Source organism: Pleurodeles waltl, chromosome 1_1 (genome assembly GCF_031143425.1).
Source record: "Pleurodeles waltl isolate 20211129_DDA chromosome 1_1, aPleWal1.hap1.20221129, whole genome shotgun sequence".
Lineage (NCBI taxonomy): Eukaryota > Metazoa > Chordata > Amphibia > Caudata > Salamandridae > Pleurodeles > Pleurodeles waltl.
The window spans coordinates 82,134,205-82,155,464 of record NC_090436.1 but is presented as its reverse complement, the minus strand read 5'-3'; the positions used below and the strand labels follow the sequence as shown (position 1 = coordinate 82,155,464).

The 21,260-nt window shown below is 42.7% G+C and overlaps 1 protein-coding gene across 1 annotated transcript in view; it reads right to left on the bottom strand.

The window, feature by feature from the left end:
- The window catches only part of MYORG (myogenesis regulating glycosidase), a 68,235-nt gene that overhangs the window by 9,561 nt on the left and 37,414 nt on the right, over positions 1 to 21,260 (bottom strand). The window contains exon 2 of the mRNA XM_069215979.1: positions 20,291 to 20,376. The gene's annotated coding sequence lies outside the window, so the exon portion shown is untranslated. The remainder of the gene's footprint in view (positions 1 to 20,290; positions 20,377 to 21,260) is intronic.

Sequence of the window (21,260 nt, the reverse complement as noted above, 5' to 3'; positions counted from 1 at the left end):
TTTCTCACCTTTTGAATAGATACAAGAGCAGTATGTATTAGGAGGTGGGTCAGTGAATTGGCTCAAACCATGAAGTGCTGTAGGACAGAGCGGGTGAAATGCCCCTCTCAGCGAACCTCGCTGTTCAGACAGTAGTGCTCTGTGAATATATGGAGCAATGCCCATGTAGCCGTCTGCCAGACATCAAAAACAGGAGCTACGCGTGCCAACCCAGTGGTAGCAACTATGGCTCTAGTGGAATGAGCTTACAGTCCTTCCAGACCCTGCTTTTTGGCTAAAGTGTATCAGATCTTGATGTACAGTATAATCAAGTGGGAGAGGGCCATTCTCTGCACTGCCTTGCCTTTTTTCGCTCCAGCGAACCCCACAAAGAGTTGATCGACCACCCAGTGTTCTTTGGCACAGTCAATGTAAAAGCTCAGTGCTCTTTTCGAGTCCAAGCGATGTCGTCTCTCCAGATCCTTAGAGGGGTAAAGCAGGCACAGAATGCTGCCAGGGTGAGGATTTGTCCAACGTGGTATGCCCTCACAACTTTAGGCAAGAAGGATGCTCACGTCTGCAGAACCAGTTTGTCTGGGAAGAAGGTTGTATACGGCGGACTGAGACAGAGAGCCAGCAGCTTGCTCACTTGCCATGCCGATGTTATGGTGATAAGGAACTCTGTCTTGAGGGTAAGAAGCTGCAAAGACCAGCTGTGAAGCAGCTCAAAAAGAGTACAAATATGAGGACCAAGTTATGGTCACACTGTGGCAGGAGAGGGACGACACAAGTGTTGGAGATCTTTCAAAAAATGCATCCAAACCTTCTATTTAAACCATGACGGCCGGTCCAGCAACCACGAAAAGGCCAAAAGGTATTCCTTAACTGTGCCCAAATCAAAGCCTTGCTGAGAGAGAGAGAGGAAAAAAACAAATAGACCAATGGACATCTTGGCCTGGTGGGGTTCAACCTTGCATGGGCCACACCCAAGCACAAATATGTTCCAACGGCAGGCGTATACATTTTGTTTTGGGGTGATGCCTGGCTGTCTAGATTACATCAATGACCTCCGGAGGATGGTTGAAGGTGTTCAGCTGCTGACGCTCAATCTCCATGCATGAAGGTGGAGATTATGAAGGCCCAACCATGCCCCGTTGCTGCGACAGCAGGTCTTCCCAGAAGGGCAGCCTGATTGGACAGATGCCCAAGCCCAGGAGCTCTGGCTAACATACTCTCCATTCCCAATCCATTTCCACAAGGATGACTGTGGCCTGGTCGGTCCTGATCGTCTATGGAATTCGGGGCAGAAGATGCTTTGGCAGGAATGACTTCCACTCTAGGTGCAACGCATCTCGTACAAGATACTCCTTGTAAACTCCAAAACACAGAACTGCTAACATTGGCTTTTCTCGGCAGTGGTGAACAGATTGAGCCAAGGTTCTTCCTATTTGTGGAAGAGACCTTGCGCCACTTCTGGGTGAAACTGTCCCTTGTGATCTGCTAGGTGTCAATAGCTGAGCTCATCTGTTCTGGCATTCCAAGATCCTGTCAGGTGCTTTACTACCCAAAAAATCCCTTGATCTGGCTATTTCCATAATCTTAGTGCCTCCTGGCCCAGGGTCCACGGCCCCCTCACCAGCCTGCTTATTGAAATACCATTTGGCAGGTGTGCAGTCTATAAGCATCTGCACCAGCCTCCCTTTGATGGACAGAAGGAAGGTTTTCAAAGCCAAGCAGATATCCCCCAGCTTCAGAAGGCTGATATGGAGCCAGGCCTCTGCCAGAGACCAAATGCTTCTGGTCTCTACCTTTCCCAGGTAGCCTCCCCAACCCAGAAGTAACACCTCAGTCCCCACTGCCACCTCTGGGTGGGGTAGGGAGAGGGGACAGCCGCTGACCCAATTGTGGTCCAGTAATCAACACTGCAGATATTTCGCAGTCTCCTCTGAGATCTGGATATTGTCAGAAAGGTCCACTTGATGTTGGGCCCACTGAGACTTCAGATCTCACTGCAGAGGCTCTATATGTCACCTGGTCGGCTTGACCAGCAGGATGCAGGAGGCCATCAGTCCCAGTAGTCTCAGAGTTTACATCACTGAAATTCAGGAAATAGACTAAAATACTGGTATCACAGCCTGAATATACTGGACTCTCCTTTCAGGTGGGAAGGTATGGAACCAAACCATGTCCAGAATAGCGCCTATGTGGCAAGTCAAGTAGGGGAGTTGGCGCTTTGACGAATGTCTAGCGCAGCCTTGGTCATTGTGTAAGAAAGCGCAATGGGAACCTTGTCTCCGTTGTAAATGGAGTCAGCATCAGTGTTGAGTCACTGGGAAACGGCGTGTAGTATGGTGAGAAGTCAGTGCAGGAGCCGGAGGAGGTCCAGTGGTGGATTCGGAGGACCCGACTGGCTCTGAGGGAGAACCTGCTAGCAGTATCCCAGAAGGAGGGGCCTCTTGTACTTGTGGCAGTAGGGGAGAGATGGATGGCCGAAACTCTGTTCACTGGCATAATTGGAGCTTGGTAACACCAGTAAACAAAGCAATGTGTGCATTTGGTATGGGGTGTTAGTCATCCTTGTGAAGGGGTGGTTGTTAATGAGTGGTGCCTGCCTGCAGTCAGTGTGCCGGGGGACTGAAAGGAAATAAATGGGCAGCGTGAGCCACTAATAACCACCCATTCTTTGGGCAGGCTTCAACGGATCACAGGTAAAGGAAGAATCCTATGTGTAGGACCAATCACTATATTGTTGTTTCAAGGGTAATCTCGCCCAACATTAGATAAGTACATAGCGCGCCTTCAGCAATGCCCTCAACAAAAACACAACGGACCCTGTTAAAGTCCTTATGGTGAAAGCAAGGTGTCTTAACTGACAGCACCATCACACCCTTCGCACACTAGCAGTCAAACAGTACCCAAAGTACACACAGTACCCTGAATGTCTACCAGTCACACACTACCCGGGGCATTCCTGTACCCTTCACAGGCCAGCAGTGTCTCAATACCCACAGCACCCCCAAAACCCTCCGAGACGGTACCCGGCACTCTCAGAGAGCAGCAGTCTGATACTACTGACAGCACTCTCACACCCCACACAGACAAGCAGTCACACACTACCATAAGAACTCTCACACCTGCAACAAACTAGCAACAAAGACAACAGGTCTCACTGACAACTGAAATCGGCTCTATTTACTCGGGTGCGGGTGGGACTGTGGAAAGGTTGAACCGGTGAATTGTAAAATGAGTAAGAGCAACAGGAGTTAGATGTGCTGATCGAAACTTCTGGAAGGTTCCGTAAATGGAACGTTGGGAATCCAAAGGATCCTGGATCAGGCCGATGCAAAACATTTTCACACTTCACCAGGCACATCGCCTGGAGGGTCACAGAATATCTATTCCCTATGAATCTCTTGAAAGGACCAGTACACCAATGCATCTACAACATCCCATATCCTAGACCAGTGGTTCCCAACCTTTTGACTTCTGTGGAGCCTCACTTTATCATTACTGGAACCTGGGACCCCCCACTGAATCATTTTTGGAATCCACCCCCCTCCCACCACTTAGTCATTACTGAAAGCTGGGGACCTAAGCTGTTAATATTATTTAATTTTCTAAGCAGTCATGGACCCCCTGAGGAGGCTTCGGGGACCCCCAGGGCATCCTAGACTGTAGTTCCAGGTCAGGTTTACTACCTTTGGCCTACATCATACTTTGTCGTGATGATGATCCCATAATTATAGTCAATCGAAATCAACTTATGAATATAGACCTATTCGTATGTGATCTATTTGTTGGCTCCATTTACACTTTAAATAATGTGATACAATTACCTAGACCATCCATGTATATCCATTCTTTTTTACACAATTTCTATTCTGCTTCCCGGAAAATTGCCCCTCCTCTCACTTTTGTGAGTATGTTTGCCTCATATTGTTTATGAGTCAATGTTGATTCACCATCCATAGTATTTATTATAGTTTGCAGAAGATCATTTTGTTCCTGTAAGGACCCCTGTTGCTTGTAAAATCTTTCAATTAACATCAGCTCACACAAAAACAGTAAAACTTCTCTGCACATGTGGTGGAAACAAGGTAGAATGCAAATCCCATGTGTTCTTATCTTTTTCATGAAACGCCTCGACTGTAGACGCAGTAGAGAAATATGGAATGTGTGGCAGTAAGTCCCAGTCATTGTACATATTGAACCAGACTGCCATGACTCCATGAGGTGTTGAGACCTAGATCAACGTCACAGCCGAGGTCACCACCACAAACGTAATCCATGAAGGGTGTGAACATTCTGCCCCCGCTTCCACCATAAGGAACTCTAACTAAGCTAACATTTTTGTGTCATTAGGCATACAGACAAAGAAAAGAGACAATAGTTTCGGGCACCCCTTACTCCTTCTCAAGATGCGTTGCAACAGGAGTCTTCAAATTCAGAGGGATAAGGCCTGGCAGTAGGTATGGATGGTTCCTAAAGGAGCTGATCTAAAGCTGACTTGCATAAGGGTGGCCACTGTTTGTAGTGGCACAGTGAGATAAAGAACGATGGTCTGGAATGTAGCCCAGAAAACTTCCCAGTAGCTGAGATAAATTCAAGCCATTACTTTTTAGGTCTCGCCTACTGCTGTCAAATACCTATCCTACAATGCAGTACACTACAATATATATACTGGACTTTGGGCCAGCTGGTTGCTCATCAATGTACAGTTTACGTTTTCTTGTCTATCTCAGTTTCCTGCTCCTTAGTCAATGGCTTTCCTCTTTAGCTTTGTGTTTGGCCCACACCTGGATCAATTCTTTTTCTTTACATCAGGTGTACCCTTCCAGTGCGGACGCGAGGGGACTATTTTTTCATTTCTTTTTGTACTGTCTTTCAGTTTTCTTTGTTCACCGCCCGCTCGCTTTTTTTAAATTTATTTTTTAATTCCTTTCGCGAGCACCAGGTAGCTGCACACTGCTTTAGGGCTGCTGGCCATTTTGGAGGCAAGCTGTGCCATCTGACCCGGCTCTCCCGCCGCCTACTACTTATTATTTTTCTTTTTAATTCTTGTTGTGCGGGCCAGGCAGCTGCACACTTACTTGGCCACTCATTTATATTCATTTGCATGGCATCCTGCAAATACTTCTGTTTCTTAATTTACCATTTATATATGAAAACAGAGATCTTGAAATGATAAATTAAGAGTAACATATAACCAATAAGTCACTGCAGGGTAGTCGCTGGGGCACCCATGCACGCTTATGCCTCGTGCCCATTTTTGCAATTATATACATATATCTTTTTTGTAACTTAACAAAAACAAATACAAGATGGCCACCTCTGCGTCCACAAGCATATGCACGCCTGGCCATCTTGGATTGCTTTGGGCCATTCCGTATGCCCACGGCCACTGGAAATATGCCACAGGCGAGTGTCCACTTATGTGGCCGAGTTGAGTAAATTATGCACCCAGAAAAGGCAAATTATGCAGCATTATGTGGCACATTTTGTGACTGTATTATTTAATTATTTTGTCATTTTATACTTGTTAACTCTGTCTTGGTATAAGCTGTACATCATTAGTACCAGTTTAGTACCCAAATATAGCAATAAACTAAAGAAAGGTGGCCAGGGAAACTTTGCAAAGGGTCTTCCACTGCGTGGCAACACTTGCCGCTGCTTTTTCACTAACTTTTGAACCATTTGAACTAGAAATTTTTTTTCATTAAAATCTACAGATCATGCAACAGGTAATGGATTATGTGCAAATCTCCTGCGAAAATTCCAGCGGCTGCACAATCGCATAATTTAAGTGGCCCAGAGTACACTGAAGCAAACATTAATTGGTAAAGTCTGCATATTAAAGCCAACACCTATTGCCCCTGCAAAGCCTTGTTTCTAAGTCAGCGAGATGCCCTACATACAACAGGTATGCCCACACATGGATGCTGTGTTGACTGTGCCATAGTCCTCAAGCTGCAACTCACTGATAAAACCCAAACAAGGCTGAAACCAGTCTAAGTTTCTTTTGATACCGTTCCACAAAGACACAGCCTAGCAGTCCATGCAAGACCATCTTTGGAGCATCACCAAGGCTGATTTGCAAAGGCTGGCCTCGGTCCTTTACATCACAGGCAGCAAAAGAATGCATTGGAATGTGGCCCAAAGTGCACAGCAGTAACTAAGATTAATTGCACATCAGACAGATGCACACAACAAAAATGCTGCATTTTGATTGATTCCTACAAGGTCGATATCTGCCCAGAAGATTCATAACTAATACCCGAGACAAGCTTTATTACAATATCAATGCTCATATTGCTATGCTGCCTTCCATTAACAGCTGCCTACGAAGATCACAGACTTCTACTAAAGAACTAGACTGCACACAATGTGCATGCAGTGGGGGATGTGGTGCTTAAGAAGACAGATTTAGGAACATTAACCCTTCAATGGTCATTTACTGCAGTCTGCTCCATAGGAAAAACCTTAAATTCAATAGATTCCGGCAACATGGGGCATTCACATTTTTCGTTAGAACGCTAGTGAACCTATAGCAGAACACTGGGGAATCAACTAGCAGACTGATGCTGCTTCTGGAAGTTCTTGTTTTCTCACATGAATGAGAAAGATATTTGAGATTATAACATCTGGAGCACGAACCATAGTTTCCATGACAATACTCAACCTCATCTTATTGTTCATTTACTGCATTCTCCTCCATAGGAAATGGTTTCAAACGTACAACTCCTATTCCAGCAACATGGCGTTCAGCGTGCCTTACGCTTGTCATGAATATGAAATGCTAACACGCTAGTTGTTAATTTAAACTCTGTGGTGAAGCTATAGTGGGACACTACAGAATAAAGTGCTGCTGATGGAATTACAGGTTTACTCAAAACATCAGACTATCTTCTCGAATGGATTGGGTCAATAAAAGTGAATGTATAGAGAAAGTGTGTCATTTTAGTTTCTGGTCCATAAACCATAACGTTTCTGAGAAAACTATAAGAGAAAACATTTTCCTCTCGAAGGTGATTTATCGAATTCCCGCAGATGATCAGCATTTTCAACAGGGTGCAATTATGTAAAAAAATTACAATTCCAAAAGTAATTTCAGCACCACCAATAAATGATTTATAATTTGACCAAAATCTGCCGATGCTTTCTACATGTTCATTTCTACCCCTAAAACCAGGCATTTACGGCAAAGGCATTTCAATGCAACAAAATTGGTGGACCCATATCACCCCCCAAAAACAATCCAACAGGTATGCTTGTTGTAGCCTTCCACCTAAACAGTACCATGAAATAAAACAATGTAACAAACAATTTCAGCCCAAAGCTGAAGCAATACAGTTGGGGTGGGGGAGTAGGAAGGGATGGCACACCCAAGTAGATATTGGCACGTGGAATAGGCCATAAGACGAGAGAGAGGGTCCCCACAAACCAGGGGGATGAGCACCGTATCAAACAGTAGGAAAAAACCTCCTGTTGGGAAGCCAATTAACCACACTACAGGATCTCAGCCACACGTCAGCTCAAACAACCCCCTGACGTGTCTCACAACTAAAAACCTCAGTACAAAGTAAGTATGGAAGATGCATAAAGCTTTAATGACGTGTTCACAACTTCAGTTTTTAAATCCTTCACATATAATACATGTCACCAATTTTCTGGTAATCCTTTTATACATAAAAAAGTTTAAAAACCTTATTAAAAGGATTAAAGTGGTAACGCATGACCCCACCCCCACAATACGGCGCGACAATTCAGACATTCTAGGAGGATTAGTTTCCCTTGAGAAGCAGCCCCATTAGGATAAATATTGGCAGGCATTTGATACTTCTTTGTTTCAGGCTAGATACATCTTAAAGGTAAGATACAAAGTAGTGTTTAACATGACGTCATGAGGAGAACTGTACTATTAGTATGTCACTCCTTTTTACATCTTTTGCCAACTAGGATGATTTTCCAAAGAGGCGGATTTACATTGTATACATTAGTTGTGAGGCGCGCTTAAGGGTTGTTTGAGTTGACATGTGTGGCTGAGATCCTGTCAGGTGGTTAATTGGCTTCCCAAGTGGAGATTTTATTCTACAGGTGGAATAGGGTCCCTGGACCCATCCCGCTCAAAAACTACTTGGAAATGCCCTCAGTCTTGGATGATATTGCATAAATAACACGTTTCACCAATCACTTTTTTGTTTTTCTCCGTCTTCACAGAGCTGGCCAGAGTCTGGGAAAAGACATGTTCATCCTTAGAGCGTCAACAGCAAGATTCGGCCCAAAAACAGAAACTTAAAATTACCTTTACCTATGCAACAACTTCAGTAGGTTTAGGGAAAGGGTGCTTGCTAGTGGAACCACCAGCTAGCCATTAACAGCTGTCTCACAACTTCATCATATAATTCAAACCTATGCTTCCTCAAGTGCAAAGTCATCACCAGAACAGCCCTACATACCTATCAGAGCTGCTCTCTTTAGCTCATGGTCTAATAGGCCTCAAAGCAGCAACTCCCTACAACCTGACCCAACAGAATTCAGAACCTCAATTGCATAGATGCACTCTTTCACTGTTACCACTCTGCTGCCCCTGATGCTGCCACTTGAACTTGCTATCTCTTGACATCACAACAAGGTCAACACCTCGTCACTATGGGAAAACACTTAAAAACTCACCTTTTCCAGAACTCATTCCTCCCTCCTTGGACTACTTGCAGATGGCGTACAAATATGTTGTCTATTTTATGTTTCTTCTTCATATATTACTTAGATGTCAGTATACAACTTTTTTGATGTATATCTGCGAAATTTGTTTTTCAAGGGTTTCAGTATTTTGTGTGCAAATTACCTATATGTAAAATGCCTGCTATGTCGTTGCAGGGGATGAGGGTTAGAGAAAGGGAAGCGGACTGGAGGTGTCTGGTGGGCTGATGGAAGTAGGCCTACATGCTTCTCTCATCTTCTCAACCAACACTCATGGAATCACCAGACTTTAGCTGCTCTTTAGTCTGGCCATCCTCGGGGTGTTCTCTGGGGTTCATTCAATTAGGAATTGATGGTGCCTGCAGGGATTCTAGCTCTCACATTGAATTCCATCTAGGGGTGGGGTTTGTCCATTAAACCTGCTGCAGGCCAATATGCAGAGGGCTTAATCCTGACTGAGGGAGGGTCGGTCTGCAAATTAAATTCCTTTCACGCATCTATATAGTTAGAGGTCACAACAGATCTCAGATCATTTTCAGACATTAAATAGATGTACATTCAACAAACCATATTGTTAGGGAATGTCTGCAGCACATCGTGTTTCAACAAATATGTGAAAAGAAAAATGTCACCTAGAAGCCTTACACATTCAGGAGCAAAACATAAAAAATTACTTAGGAACAATAATGCAGAATTTAGCCACCAATGAATTAACAAGAGACATCAGTTTATTAAACTCTAAAAAACATATTCCTTAGTCAACCATGCTACTCAGTTTCTCCAACAATAAGTGTGGAAACATTGCTGGCTGTAGGAATATAAGTGAATGAACTAAGAAAGTGTTTTTGTGGTCAATTTAAAATCAGTAGATCAGATGACATGTTTATTAACTGACCGCACACAACAAGGGACTTGAGCAAAATCCAGCAACAATCCCTAAACGAGAGCTGGGTGCCACTTATGACTTTTCTTGTGGCCTGGCTGGAAACCACATCTTAGAATATTTCCTGTAGCAAGAGTCTAGTTAATGCACACAAAAGTACTTCCAGTTCTGAATCATCAAGAATGAAACTTAAGAGTCTCCTAGGCTCAAATAAATAGGCCCAACAATTACTTCTGATTCATGGTTCTTTTTTTTCAACCTTGTGGTTGTTAAGCTGCCACACTAGAAAAAGGCAACAACGGTAAAAAACTAGTCACTGTTTAAAATGTTGTAAGTTGGCAGGAAGGTCCACCTCTCCTAGAACTCTTCCTCTTATTCCCTTTCATCCCGGCTCCAGTGGGATTACTGTAACTTTGCTGCTCTCTAACTACCAACTCTGCATCCTGTGGATATGGAAGTACAAACCTGAGTGGGGCTCACTTGCATAGGAGGTCTAGGGAGCGGAAAGGACCAGTCAATCAGTAGATTTGTAAAACGCTTCTGTCACCCATGAGGATATCCAGGTGTTGGCAGAGTCCCGTTGGTCAGCCGAATAACCAGGACTTCAGGGACTTTCAGAACTCAGAACTCAGGAAGAGATGGGGAGGTCCGCAGGTGAAAAAGAAGCTCATTCCATGTCTTGACCGCTAGGTAGGAGAAGGAGCAACTTCCGCATCTGCTACGTCGGTTTCAGGGGTTGAGGGTTAGAGAAAGGGAAGCGGATTGGAGGTGTCTGGCGGGCTGATGAAAGTTCAGGGGGTGGTTCAAGTAGGGGGATCACATCAGTAGGACCTTATGAGGGTGGCCAAGGGATCAGGACACATCAGACCCCAGCTCTCAACCTCCACTCTTGCTGGGATGTGCTTGGCTATTAAACCAATTGTAGGCCTACATGCTTCTCTCAACTTCTCACCCAACCCTCATGGAATCACCAGACTTTAGCTGCTCTTTAGCCTGGCCATCCTCTGGATGTTCTCTGGGGTTCATTCAACTAGGAATTTATGGTGCCTGCAGGTGTTCTAGTTCTCACACTGAATTCCTTCTAGGGGTGCGGTTTGTCCATTAAACCTGCTGCAGGCCAATATTCAGAGGTCTTAATCCTGACAGAGGGAGGGTCGGTCTGCCACTTATTACAGGCCAGAGGAGGCTAGGCCCAGTTCTTGGGTATTTTAGATTTTAAGCTTTTACTAGTTTATGTTCCTTTTTAATTAATCATTTATGTTGAGAAGGTAAATGGACCTCGTGTGCTTTTCTATACCTACTGATCACAAACAGAAAACAAAAAATAATACCTCAGCCACTCTCTCTGAAATCAAGGACTTTTTATACATGTTTAAATTGTTTCTAGGCTTTGACAACGCAAGAGTGGTTTCCGCTCCACAAGTGGGTTCCAAGAAAGGGATGAATACATAGATACTCTACAGAAAAAGGTGCAGTCTAAATTGAAGATTAAAGATCAGGGCAAGTTAGGAATGACTCGTGGATGTGACTCCACTACTAGTAACATTATATATTCTGTGACTGATGAAATCAGAGTGACTGCGCCTAATGTGATCAATTTGTTATTTTTTCTAAATGATATTTGCGATGTGCAACAAATACTTGTGCTGAGGAAACAGGTAAGCGAATTAGAGAAATTGCCAGGTTTTCATTATTTTCTGCACTATGGATGTTTGGAGACGTGCTTGAGGTTATGCAGCATGGTGTTCCAGAGTTTGGCAGCCGAGTAAGAAAATGATCAGCCTCTCGTACAGCTAAGATGGATTAGAGCAGTGATTCCCAGCCTGTGGTCTGGAGACCCAGGGGGGCCTGCGAAACCTCCTCAGGGGGTCCGCGACTGCTTAGAAAATTTAATAATATTAACAGATAATAAATATAGTCGTTAAATGTACAATTGAAGATTGAAAAACATACTGTAAATGTCAAGGACTTAGAAATTGGAGGTTAAAAAATTAAATTAGTATCCTCAGATTGATGCGTGGGAGCAGCGCAGGTGCAAACAAATGTGTGGCTTCACTTGAATTTAGAAAAGCTCCAGCCTTCCTATTAGAATGACACTGTTTATTTTTTTAATTTATATGTGTGTGCAACTTAAATAAAATGTGTTATCATTTGTGTATGTGTTTGAGCAATGCTTGCTTCTGCATTGTTTGTGTATTGTTTTGCGTTTCAAATCATCAACAAAGTTTGACGCCGGGGTCACCGGCTTCCAGTAATGACTCAGTGGGGAGGGGGGTCCCCGGATTCCAATAATGATTCAGTGGGGGGGGTCCCTGGGTCCCAGTAATGATAAAGTGAAGGTCCACAGAAGTCAAAAGGTTGGGATTCACTGGATTCAAGGAACCCTAATCAAGTGCAATTTGAAGAATGCAAGGTATGTGATGGATGATAAAATTTAAACTTTGATCGGAATTAAGCAGGACCTGACAGAGTCCTGGCTCTATTTACTATGCCAGTGACTTAAAGTGGATACATTTTAAGACAGGCAACCAGTGAAGATTAGTGTGGTGGTTGGCAACTGAGATAAGTGGAGGGAGCTTTGGTAATAGCTATGTGGCTGAATTTTAAAAAGTATGGAGTCTCCAGAACAGAATGGGATGGGATGGAAGGCCAAGATAGAGAGTCAAGGCGTGAGATGATGACTGCTTGAATTACTGTTTTCCGTGCTGTCAGAGAGAAGAAGGGGAACACTTTATAGACTGCTGCAGTAGGTCTAATGTGAGTGCTGAAAGAAAGTTTGTGATTGATAAAAATACCCAGGTTTTCAGCTGAAGGTGTTTTTGAAGGAGGTGGGTCAAGTTTTGTTCGCCACCAAGCTGGTGAACAGCTAGAGATATTGTTTCAAAATATGATTTCAGTTTTTTCTCTATTTAGTTTAAGGGAGTTAGGTTTCATCTATCTTCTCACCTCATTTTTCTTGGGTTAAGGCCAGGACATTGGACAATGAGTCAATAATTTGAGTGTCAAGCACGTGCAACATTAAGTCAAAGCCGTAGGACATTATGAGAGTAGCCAAAGGATTACAGGAAGACAGAGAGAGAGTCAAGAAAACAGCTGGAAAGAGAAGATTTATTTGTGAGCTGACTGGCATATGCAAAGGCTGAATATCACATGAATCAGCCAAGAGTTAGAGATTGTGTCACATTCTGCAGGGAGATCTAAGAGAACCAGGAATATTTTTAGATTATCCGTCACTTAGAGAAGTGCAGACTAAGTGCTATTAGTGGGACAAAATCTAGACTGGGTTGGGTCACGGAGAGAGCGAGTCTTGAGAGCAGGATGGTTTTTGGTTAATAGCCTTTTCCATTATTTGGGAGGGAAACAGAAGAAGTATATAAGCCGATAGTTATTGGGAATGACAGGGTCTCCAGAAGGGTTTTCAGGAGAGGGTGGCCAATGCATGCTTCCAATCATCATGTACAGCAGCAGATAGTGTAGCCATGTTACAGAGTTGAGCAAGAAGTGCAAAGGGTAGGGAGTAGGGGCGTGATGGTCGATGCTGGATTAAAGAATTCTTCAAGTGAGTGAGTAAGGACCCAGTAGAGGGTCTGGTAAGATGAGGGCTAGAACGTATGCAGAGGATGGAGGGAAGCTAGATTGCATTTTAACAAGGATTTCCTCAAAGAGAGAGAATAAGCCGGCGTATAGTTCCTGAGTTAGCATGACTATTAGAGCAACCTGTTGGTTGGAGGAAACTTTTCACCATGGAGAAGATTTTGTTGGTGGCATGGCTGGCTGACTCAATTTTATTTGCGAAATAAGAAGTTTGGGTAGAACAAATAAGGAGCGGATATTGTTTGGTGGCTTCAGCTTGAGGATAGTAAGACTGTCTCCAAGTTCTCTCTAAAGATTTCCAGTGGCATTTTAACTCACTTAGGTCCTTTGTAAAGTATAGTGCTATTGGGGAGCGCTGTGGAGGACCACGTTGTGTAAGCGATCCTAAGGAATTACTAGAAGTAATTTTCCAATAATAAACATTGAAAGCAGCTGTATAAACATTCATAGTGATATACTCACAACTGTGGGGTGTCCTAGCAGACAAAGGGGTGCTAAGGGGCTGCGTTAGAGTTAGGCAGATGGGACAGGTGCTTAGTCACAAATGTGACAGTTTTCTCATTTGCCTTTGTACAAGTGCATTAGGATATCATACACTTGTGATAAGGTGGACAGGAAATCTGCCACATTTGTAATGGAGCACCGGTCCGACAAACTCTAAATCAGGCCCCAAGCCTGGTCAGGCAGATTTTGATCTATGTCATTTCAGTAGAAGAAGGTACAGAGGAGAAGACGAGGAATCTCTGAAAGTTTAACATAGAAAAAGGGAGATCAGTCCATGTGAGAGGAAATGGAGGAAGGACTTTTGGAGCATGAAAGTTAGTGAAGATTAAGTCGCTGAATGAGCAGGTGCTTTACCCATTTGAAATAGTGAAAGTTAAAAGCACTGATGAGACCAGTGGAGTCTTTAAAAGAAGAGTTCTCAAGATGCTAATTAAGATCACCTAAATCACTGTCTGCCTTATTACAAGTGTATTATATCCAATATCTGCCTTGCAGACAGTGAACAGCGCGATGGGTGCTGGTGCACCCTATGGATTGCAGCATTGCTGCCGGCTCAATTATGAGCAGGCATCAATGTTGTAGGTTGTTTCCTGCAGGGTCAGCGGGTGGAAACACCTAATGGGGCTCACGGGAAGGTGGCCGCGCTGGCGGTAACCTGACGCTGGAGTTTGGCAGATGGCCTTTTCTGTCTGCCAAACTCATAATGACCCCCAATGTCTGGGGAGTGATCTCACATTTATTAGAAAGTAGCCTATTGGGAATGTGGCAGCATGTAAAGTCATTGTACTTAGGGTGGAACAGGTGAAACTATGGGATGTAGCCGGATAGCTAAAATTAGGTAGGAGAAAATAACTTGTGTTTTTCGCAATGTTGAAATTGCAGGAGGAGCAGTGTAAGATAATTTGGGAATGTATAAAAGGCTGAAAGCATTTCTCGTAAATTGAGTGAATTCAGGTGAGCTGCCCACCACAAAACGAATCAGAGTCAACTGAACGGTAGGTATGATAAAACTGATGCTCTTGAAGGCGAGCAACGAGCAGTAAAAAGGAATGGGGAATGTTTTCAAAACAAAGTTATTTATTGGCTACAGTTGTTTAGAGGCTGTAGTTTGGTTGCCTGGAAAGGACATTATTTTTGTTGAGACAATTATTTGCCTGCATTGGCAGCATTAGCATTAAAAAGGCAATTTGATAAAAACTTAAATGGTCTTTTTTATTGCTCTGTATTAAAACCTACAGGTAGGTATCATGTTACATGGAATCTCAGAGATTACTGAAGTAGGCAAGGGTTTTGGTAGTGGCCACTCCCTCTGACAAACAGTGGATACAGAAGTTGCACCCTTTTTACGCCCGTTAGGAGTAATTTGCTTAGCCAACTGTAAATTAGCATAATACGTAATTTTAGGACTATATGCCTGATGGTTGGCTTGTCAGAAAGCTTAAGCTCAGTACAGGAGGTTTCAGTAGATTATGATGACAAGCTGGTGGCAACAGCTAGAGGCCTGATTAGTTCACTGGGAAAAAATATTTCTGATGCCAAAGGTCGGATATGTTTATTATGAAAAAGTTATGAAAAATGATGTATTGACTGTGAAAAGCATACTTTAAAATCGATAGGCACTTAAGAGTGGATCAGTATTTGTCTGTTTTAAAGCCCACAGATGGGTATTTTGTTACAGGGATTGTCACTGATTACCTCTATAGCAGTGGTTCCCCACCTTTTCACTTATGTAGACCCCCACTTTATCATTACTGTAACCCAGGGACCCCCAGAAAATCATTATTGGAATCTGGGGAACCCCGTCTGAGTCATTACTTAAAGCTCGGACCTCATCTGTTAACATTATTTAAGTTTCTAAGGAGTCGTGGACCCCCTGAGGAGGCTTTGCGGACCCCCAGGGACCCCAGACCGCAGGTTGGGAACCACTGCTCTATAGGGAAGGATTTTGGTGTTGGTTACTGCCTTTGACAAGCCCTAGGGGAACAAAATGTGCCCTGTAACAATTCTTCCTAGAATCTATCTTATTTATCTCACAGGATCTTGTACAAAAAATGAAAAATAATATTTACATCCATATATGGATGTATATCAATACAGATACATAGTGGGCCTTTGGGTCAGCTCTGTTCTGTCTAAGTGCCATTTACACTCTGCTTTAACATGACGGCGTAGCACAACAGGTTAATAATGGCTTAGTATACATCAGTCATTGGCTTTCTTGCCCTGTGAATGACGGCATTTTCTAATGACATCTACCTGAAAACGAGTGTGCTTCATTTTTAGGGCTGGTTGGCCAGTCATTTAGTTTTCAATTTTGCTTCTCCTCCTTTCATTTTACTGTTTAAGAGAACAGAACAGTGCTCCAGGCAGTGCTAATGGGCCTCTTGCTTGCCACTGATTTCACCTGCAGGGTGCCACATTCCACACGCCCACTTCCGCCAAACCAGAAGACTATTATGTAATGCTACTGTCCAGAGTGTATCATTATTTTACTATTCCAAGATGACCAGTACGTTGGTTCTAAACATGGCGGCCATGCTGGAACTTTAACACAACAATAGACTGTTTACAATACCGCTGCAAGACGGACACCCGTTGCTATGTTTAGTTTCGCTATTGCAAGCATTTGTCTGCCATGTTTAAATGGCAGCATGTTTTCTTTTTTCTACTTGTATTCTTTTATTTTATCTTGTAAATGTTGTAGAGAGTGTGCGTGTTTTGTGATTGTATAAGAGCGCGGATGAGTCACTTGTTGGATGGGTGTGCGAGTGAAAAGATGAGTGACAAAGTGCCTAAGTCCATCACTGACATGAAAGGCACTGTCATTCATAAGCGAGACCTTTTAACACTGCCAATGCTGGTTTATCTTCCTTTCCAAGAAAGCAAAGACAATATTTTTTTTTAAGTAAAGCCATTCAACATGATTAGTTGACAAAGGGATATTTGAGAAGGCTCACAGATTACTACTGATGTGGACCAGCAACTCAGTAATCAGCTCCTACACCACAACAGCAATACTAAAGACATAAAAGCAGTGGAGGTTACTGATTTTGCAGACCAGCACTCCCAGAAATAAGGAATACTCTATTGTCCATTTTGGATTCTTTTTATCAGCTTCTGTTTCCGATTAAAAGATAGGCATTAGGCCAATATAAGTGCTGCATGCCCATTTCCACGATTTAGCGAGAATGAATTAGAATTCGGTACTGCAGAACCAGTTTTAAAAAAACAAAGCCAGTGTCACCAAGCCATTTAAACGACTAATGTTAATCACTCTCAAGTTTGGGCTTGGCTCCTTGAATGGGAAATACCTACCTGATTCTACAGCTAAAATGATATTCAAAAGAGCAAGCTGTCCAGGACATAACTGTTCTAGGTAGAGAGGGAAGTGAACATGATCCAGTGATCATACGACTTTATATAGTTAATCATAAAATGATATAATCTATTCCAAAAAATGAACCAACAACCTACAGGGGCACCAAATACACCAGTAGGGACGCTGTCACTTCACGGACCACTAGTCACTGAAGGCAAGAACACAGGTACCCCCAGAAAGAGCCACTGGGACCACAGACAGTCCATCTTATGGAGGCACTTCTAGGCCCCATAGCGCACATTGGTGTGGCCATTAGTCATCTTTAATTCCCCCCCCCCCACCTTGTCCAGGGGTGGAGGTGTACTCGAACTACTGCTACCCTCCAAAAGCTATTGGTACTATGTACCCCCTTCCCTCCGCCTTGCCCAGGGGAGGTGGATAATTTATCCCCCCCATGGCCTTACTCAAGAGCAGTGGGTGTCTCTTTGCCTTCTCTCGCCTTACCCCTGGGTGAGGCAGACTTATAAAGAAACAAAAAGGACGTGAAATGCCTGCAGACAACAGAGGACGAGGGCAGCTCTCAGCTCGGTGTGATTGTTTTGCAATATTTGGATAGAGTGCTTGGACAGCTATTAGCTGCGCTGCCAGCTGCCACCCCATGCCCGAGGAGGGCATCCAGCTTTTATATATATATATATATATAATCTATACGTGTGTATGCCTCTATCTCTCTCAGACTGACTCTTTAGAGATCTGGATAGCCAGAAATATGTTCACTGACAAAAGCTAAGGTTAAAGTAAAGTTATGGTAAGCTTTGATTCGAACACCTCAACGTACGTTTAAAAAAAAAACAAATTGCATGTTATGGTTCAAAGAACAATCCACAAATCACACAACTACCATGGAAACTGTAATTTTCATCACCTCACTCTTAATTAAACAGATACAATTACAAATATAAATCATCTAACATATGAGATTACGTATCACATTAGCTTTTCCAATATGACGGAGACGACTAACCCCGTAACATTTCAATGCTGACAATCAAAGAAAGAATAACAAGCAAAATCACTTGTGTTGTTTATATAATCGATGTCCCTGTGGACTGAGGTATGTTGGCAGAACTCTCTGGCCCTTGCAGAAAAGAATCCATGAATATAATGAAGTGATAAAATACAATGTTTATATTTATCCTGGGGCACACCACCAAGAGGGATTTTGTGATAGTGACCCAGCATCATTAATATAGTTTGAGACTGTCCTAGCAAATAGGAGACAAAGATGAGACAAATGAAATTAAAATACAGTAACAAATTAAGTACAAATGTACTGCTAGGTCATAATTTGGATGAGGAACTTCATAAACACCTTGAATAATCACTTTGCCCAGGTATGATGAATCTCCCTGAATATCTGATGAAAATCAACCCCTAGTTTAGTTCATAAATGAAGCATAAATCAGGAATAAAGTTGGATTGCAATAAGTGAGCTTAAGAATTGGGAATTGTTCAAATCATTTAACACATCACATGCGTGGATTGCTCTAAACATGATAACTGTAAGACCATCATGGTACACCCATCAAAGGATATCAGAAGATCTCTTGGACATTGTGTATGGCAGAGTAGTAAAAATATGACAGACGACATACAGTGAAAGCTGTCTGAAGTGAGGGGAGGGGCAAATCAAAATAAGAATATGAACTGAATGGATGTACGGCGTCATGAGATACCAAACTGGGCATAGACAAAGCAGTTTTTAACAGCGGTTGTGTAAAGGAACTATACGACCCATAATGCTTCACCTATGAAATCTGTAATTTTGAACCATGATCTCAATGAACACAAACCAACTGTAGTTTACATGAAGATATTTGTGCCAAATAGATGTATTATATAGACATTTGACAGTTCCCAAACAAAGAAGTGAATGTACACATATGTAGGTTTTAACAGTTGGTGACTGACTCTTCACTACAAATCCCATAATGCACTGTGAACTGAAACATACTCTGGACTACGGTAGAGGGTGTATTTATATGGACAATGGAAACTGAAGGGAACTGACTGCTGTGACCAAGACCACATGGTCTAATCACGTCAGGTTTGGGATTCTGCTCAAAACTGTATGAAAGAAATAGAAGCTTAATTTACAAAAAACACATGGAACAGCTCTGAGTGCTGCTTTAAAAAATAAATACTAAGAGAACAGTATGGAAATAAACATATATACAATAATGGGCCAAATCCACCTTTTCCTCACTCTGAGGATGCTAACAGTCAACATACTGTCCTAATGTGTTTTAGGTCATATATTTGCATCAATAAATTTATTCTACAAGTGTCACATTCATTCTTTCACAATCTGGGTCTGAGCTTGCATGGCAACCCTAGCTAGTAAAGAACAGAAGCTCTAGGTGTGCTCTCCTGTGGTGCCCCTCAACAGCACTATACTCCACTGGACGTTTCTTTTGAGGGAAGTAAGCATTACAAAGTTTCTTTTTACTTGAACTAAATCCTTTATTTTCTTTAGTATCAAAATTAATTTCATGAGCAATTCAAAACAAATTCAGCAAACATGTGCTACACGAATCTATCTCACTTCTTCACAGCACCCATACAATGTATTATTGTATTGGCTGTCAATGTGAAGGTTGCAAAGTCCCTGATTAACCAACAAATTGTTAAGGGTTTATTCAAGTAAAGGTTATGTTGTGATGTGAACACTGACTAGATGCTTCTCTTACCTTTTGCCTCCTTCAAACCCTGCTGGGATTAACAGACCCACTAGTCCTAAAGCCCTGCCACATGTCACTTACTTAGGGTTTGACTAACTCTTTCTGGTGAACCGTGGTCACTGGCATAGCCAATTACTCACTGGTTGCCTTTCATCTATTTGGACCATACAAATTCTTCACCCAGTTCCATTCAACTTCCAGATCCACACAAGCATATCTACCATCTCAACAAATTGCTACTCCCCCCCCCCCCACCTTGTAATTGCAGAGAGGGTGTGCTCAGTATTTCAGTCACAGTGAGAAACCACTGTATTTTGGTCTTCCTTTCATGGCAATAGCGGCATTAACTCTGCCTGCTAGTGACTCAATTTTCCTTAACCTATCTCAGCTTCCTATATGAAGATACTCATGCATGAATGAACCAAATGCTTATCCTACAATGAATGAAACCAAGTGATTATCCTTTAAACAAATATGTGCATCTTGATACATCATTCCTGGGTGTTTCTGGAAAGAAGGAACGTTGCCAATTCAGGCCCCATATGAATAACCTTTCTGCCAAATTCTTACCGTTTCTCGGTCGGTCCTGACTGTGCTTCCTAATCTGCACCGGCTCAATTGCAGTTTCTGATGACTGTGTGTGAAGACTTGATCACCTGAGAAAAAGGCATCCAAGTTAGAAACTTTGTGCAACTAGGAAGTGTAAAAGAAAACATTTTAGAAGGCACTGGAAAAGATGGCTTTTGACTGCTCCAATTCTGATGTAATTTTTTTCACCAACTCAACTACAAGCTATTGATAATAAAACTTATGGCTTGAAAGTTATCTTCACTTGAAACCTAAATCCTTCACTGTTGATGGCCATATTTCAGCATAGCACTGGCACCTATGTTCAGAAAGACCTACCTCCTGTTCCTGGAATGGTTAAAGGAAAGGTTTCCAGAAGACCACCTTTGAAAATTAGGACTTTACAATATCCTCTTCTTACAAGGAACTAAATTTGGAGGTAGCTGATACCAACCCTAAGCAGTATGAATGGAAACCTATCACAACAACACTTTTCAAAACCCATCAATATGTGCGCATTCTACAACCTCGTTAACTTGCCTCAACAAAATTCTTAGCCACACAAATGCTTTAAGCATCACCCATTATTTCTCTTGGATTGATTAAGCACTCTGAATCCTGGCTACATACTTTACATGTCACGAGCAACAAATTAAGGTTGGAGCTGCTGTTTCAAACGTTTTACACACAAAGAGATCTGGGAGGGTCTGATCCTCCATACTACCTCCCTGAGACACAAAACAACAACAATAGCTACCACACCCCATGCACATAATTAGATCACCACGTCCGTGATCTGATAAGCAGTTGAACAGGCCAGACCAGCCTGTTTACTATATTACCCATACGCATTGTGCTGTTGATTGCTGCTGTTTTGAACCCCATTCCTTTACTCAAGAAGTTCCCCCACCCATTTAAAGACTCCATACCTAAATCCTTTGCGCTTTAACTTACAACCCCAGCCTCTTGATGA